We start from the raw sequence: 8,226 nt of genomic DNA on the forward strand, positions 1-8,226 counted from the left end.
GGTCTGCAAAAAAAAGTAAAAGATTTACTGACTTTAATCACGCCTCTAACAATCTGAGGAATTGTTACAAGTCACCAATCAGTGCAATTCTGACTGCCTCTAAAAGGGCATCAAAAATGAACAATTTTCTCGTTCTTTCTACTCTCACAAGACGCTCCGTCAATGGAATCTAATCCAAATTTGACGCTGTGCTTCCTATTTGCCTGCTTTCTAGACGTAGGGCTGCGAACATGTGTTTTGTGCACCTAATCTAGCACAGAAATTCGTCATCTCTGATTCAATCATTTCAATTCATTGTAATTTGATAAAAGATGTGATAGCTCGTCCAGTTTTTAAAGAGTTGCGGGCCTGCAATAGGCACTGCCTTGCACGTATGAAAGTACTTCTTTTTAAAAAAAATTCAAAGCTTGCTTTCAGAAAAAGCGTCTGGCATATTTCGACAACCAAGCCCATCCTCTGATGGCAATCAGGGGCACGCTATTAGCGATTATTGACTACGGGATTTACAAACGTAACCCGTGCCTAAATACTCAGTTAAACACAATCACGCAAGTAAGAGCGCTCGAACGACACCAACGCGCGCGGACGCCGACTACGTTGCAGCAGCCATGGCTTATGCTAGAGCTACCGCACATAGCTCCAACAGTCACGTATACTCTCTCGATTCTGTTATAACGCCGAACATTATCGCAGATGAAAGCGAAGCACGAAAACAGCAAACAGAAACGAGGGAAAACAACGCACGGCGATGGCCACAACAACGCGCCTTTGGAAGTCTGCTAGATCTTTCCCTGTTGCTGGTGGCACTTGTCCTAAATAGCTTAAAAGACCGAGGCGCACGTGCTGGGAGCATCGCGGCATATCAGCACCTCCAACAATACCGTCTTTAGGCAAAAAAAGCCATTTCGTACAGTGTGCATCTGTACATAATTTTTGGTTTTTCTTTCTTTTTTGCGCTTACACCTACAGAAGCACGTTGCACAATTGAGTATTAATAGAAATGTTATTACGATGTAGCCCAAAGCACATCTTAAAATAATATCAATCACTTTGTGCAGTGTAGAGACAATGTGCGATCAGCCACTAATCCCGCCCTTGTTAAGTGATCACTTCACTGACTGTATGAGTGATGCAGGCACTTACACAACATCGCGCATAGCAGTGTGAACTCGTTAAGTCACACGTTTAATCGGGCATCTGCAACAGGCTCGCGAACGCATGCTGTTGTAAATGGCTGGCAGCCTACTTCGGCAGAGCTGCTGCAGGCGCCCAGCTAGTGCTGTATGATTACTATTTACGAAAACAGTACACTCACCGTTAACAGGCCCACGTTGTCCGTGTCCGCCACTCCACGAATATTCCTTAATCCGAGCGTCACTTGGAACACGGTGTCATGCGTGACCACCATTGAATATGCGCCTGTTCACTAGAACACACACAGCGATCAAGACCCCAGACCAACGCAACGCATTTGAAAGACGATGAGACAGAGAGAGCGACGTGGAGAGGGAGAAAGAGGAGGCACTGGCGGCGGCGCCGCAGCTGTCGACGCAGGTGTTTGGTGACGCAACTATTCGCTTATCTACGCCGCCGTTGTCGGAGCAACGCTGGCCGTGGTGAGCGGGGGGGGGTGGAGCGGGAAACCCGCCACGACGGCGCCGAAAGGCAAACGCTATGGCGCATATGGCGGACGGCCGTTCGTCGCGGAATGACTCCTTGTAAATGGCAACTCTCCTTCCAGCCAGTCGCACAGCGACGCAGGTTATTTACCATCCTCGGGTTCTTGGAGTATTTTGACAGAATGCGATTGCAGTGGGCGAAAAATAGTGAAGCAAAACTCGCGGAAAATAAAGTGCACCATGGAATGGCCAGAAACAATAATTATTTCGTCCTCGGTGGCATTAGCGGGAGAGCATCGCTACACCTTTTTCCAGAGGAATTTCTTTTTGCTTTGTCTGTGTCTGGCACTTCCGCGTACGGTGCCGCAAACACTGAATGCGTAGTCGAAGCTGGAACAAATTAATCCACAGTCGCGGATGTTTAGAAGGCTTGTCACGCACCACGAAACGTGCCGAGGTTGTTATAACAAACTTTTTGCTGACCACATGTACAGCACATAATTCCATATGGTTACCCAATGAGCTAGCTAAGCACCTGTAGCAAAGGCAGGGCACGTTCTTGTTAAACGTTGTTAATATAAACGATGATTGTGCATAAGTGCAGTGACAGCTTTCCGAGGGAATTGGTCATAACCCACGTTTTCGAGCGTAGAAGCACCTCAGCGGACCTAATCAGCTACCACAGCAAGTTCGTAAGCAACGATCAGGTACGAAAATGTGCAGCTGTTTTCCATGTACTGAATAGTCCATGTACAGTGCGTTGACAACCGCCATTCCTTGAGCCACCTCCCATATAGACTCCCAGTCTGAACAGGTGTGGGACCTTAAACAATAAGAAGCAGTGCCTCCCCCCCGCACACACACACACACACGAAATTCGAGGGCGCACGGGCTGATACACACGCATACTTATTCACAGGCGCACACACATACACGTATACACACATACGGCCACACACACACGCGACCGTAAACGCACGCATGCATGGGCGTACACATGTGCACAGGCACGCTTAACACAAGCACGGACTCGCACATACCGCGCACGCACACATGCACTGGTGTACACACAATCGCGCTTACACGCACACACACCCATACTCGGGCGAACATTATATGTGTGTATATAATCCATAGCAAACATGCAGCTTATAACCAACGCTAAGGAAAGCTTTCTTAACATGGATTGCAGTTAATTGCCACTATAGATGAAACGCGATTCGCTTCTGCTGACATTCTGCTGTATTCGGAGAGCACCTTCACACATTCTAAGTCAATTAGGCCGTCATTTAACGCAAGGTCCACATATTCGTGTAGTAGCTGCGCTGCTCGGCCGCCAATCCGAAGGTCGCGGGTTCGATACCGGCCGTGGCAGTCGAATTAAAGCGGAGGCGAAAAGGTAGAAGCCTTTGCACTGTGCGATATGAGCGCTCATTAAAGAACACCAAATGGTGAAAATCTCTGCAGCTTTCCACTACGACGACCCTCATAATCATATCGAGGTTTTTGAGACGTAAAATCCCAAATATTATAATTATGTGTTCTTCTTATGCTGCATATTCCATCTGATGAATCGGCACCTACACCCTTCTGAGGCACAAAAGCACCCTTAGAGCCTATTTTAGGGTGCGATTGAGGCAAGCACCCAAAGAAAGGCGTGCTTTTTTTCAATCGACCATTTATGGGTGTTAAAGGGTGTTGCAAAGGGTGCTTTCTCGTAAAAGCACCCTTTTTGCACCCTTTTGGGTGCAAAATCTTTTACTGTGCACGAGAACCCGAGTATAAGTAACGTTGTCACAACACTAATCAGTGACGACTCTGTTTTATCATGCCAGTTTTGCAGAAGATGATAATTATTGCTTTTTGAAAGAACTATTACACATTGAACTTATTAAACAACACACAAACGTATTAAAGTGTGCTCATTGTGTATATAGCCCGTCTGTTAATCTGCGTAAATTCATTGTAACCTGTTCACATATTGTATCGACAGCTTAAATTGTGCTGGTTTCCAAATATTTTATTGGCATAGCGCCATTGCAAGCGAGCATATTTATTACGATGTTTTGTATCAGTATAAGCGTAGTTTTTTTACTAAGCGCCAAAAGTGTAGCCAGGCAGTGGTGCATCTTGTTTCGAGAAGATTACACTATAAACACACACACACACACACATACATACATATATATATATATATATATATATATATATATATATATATATATATATATATATATATTTATATATATATATATATATATATAATAAAGTCTTGGTAGACTTGGTTGCGATAGCAATTAATTGAGAAAAGACCTCGCAAAACGAACGGGCAGAGCCAGTACACAGTCGATGACGATGATGATGTACAGAGTGGCCATGAGTGAGAGGCTAGCGGATGATGGTGATTATGATCATGCAGGGATTACAACGATGCAAGTAACAAACGCCCAAACTAGTTCCCCCCACTTGGAAGCGGACATTTTGGCCGCCGTAAGTCAACGTGACGGGGAACGTCGCGTGAAAGGTTTCATGCGAGAAACGTGGACAATCTCGAGGCTGTGGTAACAGCGGTCTGTTGGGGCGACAAGCGGTGTCACACGATAATTGACCGGCGAAGTCTGTTCTAAAACTATGCATGGCCCGATGAAGCGTGGTTGGAATTTGTCATAGAGACCAGGAGTGCGAATTGGTGTCAAAAGCAGCTCCTCGTCACCAGGTTGGAAAGACACAACGCGATGGGATGCGTCATAGATGATCTTCCGCTCGTGCTGTCTCGCTTAAGTATTGGTGCGAGCCTGATGGCTAGACTGGGCCAGGCGGGAAATATATTCTTCGCTAGAAGACTGACATGAATTGCCATGGCTGTTAAAGAAAGAGACGTCGAAAAAGGTAATCGGGGTGCGTCCATACACGAGGTAAAACGGTGAGTAGTAAGTTGTTCGCTGAACGGCGGTGTTGTAGGCGAAGGTCAGGAATGGTAAAAGAGTATTCCAGTTTTCGTGGTCGGGTTGGACGCATACGGCTATCTTGTCAGCAAAGATTCAATGAAATCTTTCTGTGAGACCATTTGTCAGAGGGTGGTAGCTCGAAGCTGTCTCCTGAGTAGTTCCAGAAGCGTGCAGTACTTCATTTACCATTTGTGACAGGAACACTTTGTCACGGTCACTAAGCAGTATACGAGGAGCCCCATGACGCAGGATTATGGCGTGAAGAATAAAGTCTGCAACTTCTACAGCTGAGCCTGTAATAAGAGAGGACGTCTCAGCGTATCGTGTCAAGTGGTCCATGGCAGTCATGATCCATCGTTTGCCAGCAGATGTTACAGAGAGAGGCCCTTAAAGGTCGACACCTACAACCTCGAACGGCATTGAAGGGCACGGAAGTGGCTGTAGAGGTCCCGCAGGTGCAGACGTCGGGAGTTTATGATGCTGGCATGGGTAGCGGGAACCGACGTACCGCGCTACGCTAGAACAAAGGTCAGGCCAGTAATAACGACATCGAATGCGGTCAAGAGTTTTTTTTCTAAACCAAGGTGACCAGCAGTCAAGTCATCGTTGAAGGCTTCGAGCACTTGAAGTCGAAGAGACCATGGCAGTACAGGAACCCAGCGCTGACCTTCAGGGTGGTAAATGTGGCGGTAGAAAACCCCATTGTCCAGCTTAAAGAGCAGGAGTTGACGAATTCGTGCGTTTGGTGGCTGAGAAACTCCTGAAAAGTGGTCCGTCAAGCGTCTGCAGTATGAATCGGATTGCTGGCGGGAGAAAAATGTTGGCTTGTCGTCCGAAAAGGGTTGCCTTATCGATGCAAGCGTATGAACTTTGGTAGATGGTGCGGTTGAGTTCTCACGAACGCTGATAGGGGTAGGTGGAAGTGGGATATGATATAAAGCATCGGCGTCTTGATGTTTTCTACTTGACTTGTAGGTTATGTCAAAGTCGTACTCCTGTAAGCATAATATCCACCGACCCAAGCACCCAGACAAGTTCGTCCGTGTAGAAAGTCAGCATAAGGCATGGTGGTCCGTAACGATTGTAAAGTGACGGCCATAGAGATAGGTACGCAACTTCTGCACCGACCAAACCACAGCCAAACACTCTTGCTCAGTTATCGTGTAGTTCTTTCCGGCAGGGGTGAGTACGCGACTGGCATATGCAAGAACTTTCTTTAGGGTATACTTGTCGCGTTGTAGAAAAACTGCCCCATTACCAAGGCCACTAGCGTCGGTATGGAGGATAGTCGGTGCGGCTTCATCAAAGTGGCAAAGCCGAGGTTCAGATGTGAGGGCCCGCTTCAACAGGTCGAATGCCTTTTGACATTTCTTGAGACCACATAAAAAGAACGTTGGCAGTAAGTAGCTGGTGTAATGAAGCAGCAATGGAGGCGAAGTTCTGGATCAACCAGCTAAAGTTGGAGGCGAGGCCAAGAAAACTGCGAAGCTCCTTTGGTCTTTCGGGACGCAGAAAGTGAAGGACTGCAGAAATCTTGTCAGGGTTGGGCCGAATACCATCTTTGCTAACGACGTGTCCTAAGACCTTGATAGATTTGCTAGCGAAAGAGCATTTCTTGTTGTTTATTTCGAGCCCAGCGTCGGCAAGGCAGGCCAGAACTTGATCCAATTGTTCTAGGTGCTCAGGAAACGTTAACGAAAAGATAATAATTTCGTCCAGGTAGCAAAGGCAACTTTTCCATTTCAAGCCGCGCAGCACCGTGTCTATTATGTGCTCAAAAGTCGTGGGTGAATCGCAGAGCCTGAAAGGCATCACGTTGAATTCGTATAGCCCATCGAGGGTTGCGAACGCCGTTTTCTCCTTTTCGTCTTCATGCATGGGAATCTGCCAGTACCCAGAACGCAAGTCGTTGTATGAAAAAAAAATCAGCGCCTTGTAAGGAATCAAGGGCGTCATCAATGCGTGGCTTATTGTACACGTCCTTGCGTGTGATCTTATTGAGCGCCTGGTAGTCCACGCAAAAACGCACAGAGCCATCCTTCTTACGGACCAAAACAATAGGAGACGACCAAGGGCTAGATGAGGGACGGATGACTTCCCGTTTAAGCATGTCAGCAACGTTTTCTTTTATAGTTTTTCTTTCAGATAAAGACACGCGGTAGGGTCAGCGGTGTACGATAGATGTCCCAACTGTTTGAATGCGATGTGGCGTAGTAGTAGTTCGGCCCAGCTTAGGCGAGGAAATATCGAAAGAATTTGAGTGCTTCTGTAACAATGCGAGCAGCTGCTGCATCTGTGAATTTGTCAAGTCGCTGCTGATAGCGGTGGTAAAGGCGGAGAAAGAAACATGCTCACCGAGGGAATGGTCTTTGGATGCGATGGCCTGAAAATGCATAATACAGGTTCGAAGTCGGCAACACGGGCCACAGTAGTGCCGTGTGGCAGTGAGATCTTCTCCGGGGTAGAGTTTACAGCGGTGACAAGTGCAGAGCCATTGCAAAAACGAATGACGCTTGATGGAAGAACTATGCCTTTACGAACGCAAAGTGGCGACGTGGAGACCAATACATCACCGTGATAGACGTTGTTGGACGTAATGCTGATAATTTGTTCTTGTAGTGGCAGCAGTTCGATGTCTTTCGCAGCGACCAAACGAAGTGGCTTTTGATTGTCGTCGTCAAGCATGTAGTCGGTGTCAGTAAGGTGAACGACGCGTTGTCCAACAAATAGCCGCGGAAGCAAATGATAGGAAATCGCACCATAAAATTAGTCGGTGAGAGCAGCGGGACAGGACAGCAAACTGGACAAGATGGCAGATGCCGTCGATGAAAACACGCACAGTACAAAACGCGGAAGGGCGAATAACGTCCCCCTGGGCAGCAACTAACGTGGGACCATCGTAAGGCGTCGTTACTTTCTTTAAATGTTCACACAAATAATCACGTATAACAGAACATATTGCACCTGTGTCCACCAAAGCATCGAGCTAACTTCACCTGACGGGAATTGTAAATTCCTGCTGTGTGCTCGAATGCTTGAAGGCTGCTTATGACTGCGATGACTGAGTTCGAATGCACTGCGAGTGTGTGTTCTAATCGAATCTTCATTATAGTCTTGAAACCAGATGATCATTTCTTCTTTTATCTTTTGCCAAGACTCGTCGTTGTCGAATATGTGAGTGAGGTAAAATTTAAAAGCCTCACCAGTGACGTAGTTGGTAAAGTTGGTGACTATCTCCCGTTCCGACCACGATGCAGCGGTAGCGTGGAGCTCGAATAGGTCGAACCAGTCCTGCACAGGTCCATCGTCCGCTGCTCCGGTGTACTTGGGGATGGGAAGGTCGGTCGATGATTCCGTCATGATGCTCGTCGATGTGTACTGCTAGATGCGGGAGACGTGGCGTGGCTCATACCCCATGTTTTATTCTACTGTCACTTCTTCCTCCTCTACTTCTACGAACCATCACTTCATACGTCATATATATATATACATATATATATGTATGTATATATATATATATATATATATATATATATATATATATATATATATATATATACATATATATATATATATATATATATATATATATATATATATATATATATATATATATATATATATATATATATATATATATATACATATATATATATATT

Source organism: Rhipicephalus microplus, chromosome X (assembly GCF_043290135.1).
Source record: "Rhipicephalus microplus isolate Deutch F79 chromosome X, USDA_Rmic, whole genome shotgun sequence".
NCBI classification, from domain to species: Eukaryota; Metazoa; Arthropoda; class Arachnida; order Ixodida; family Ixodidae; genus Rhipicephalus; species Rhipicephalus microplus.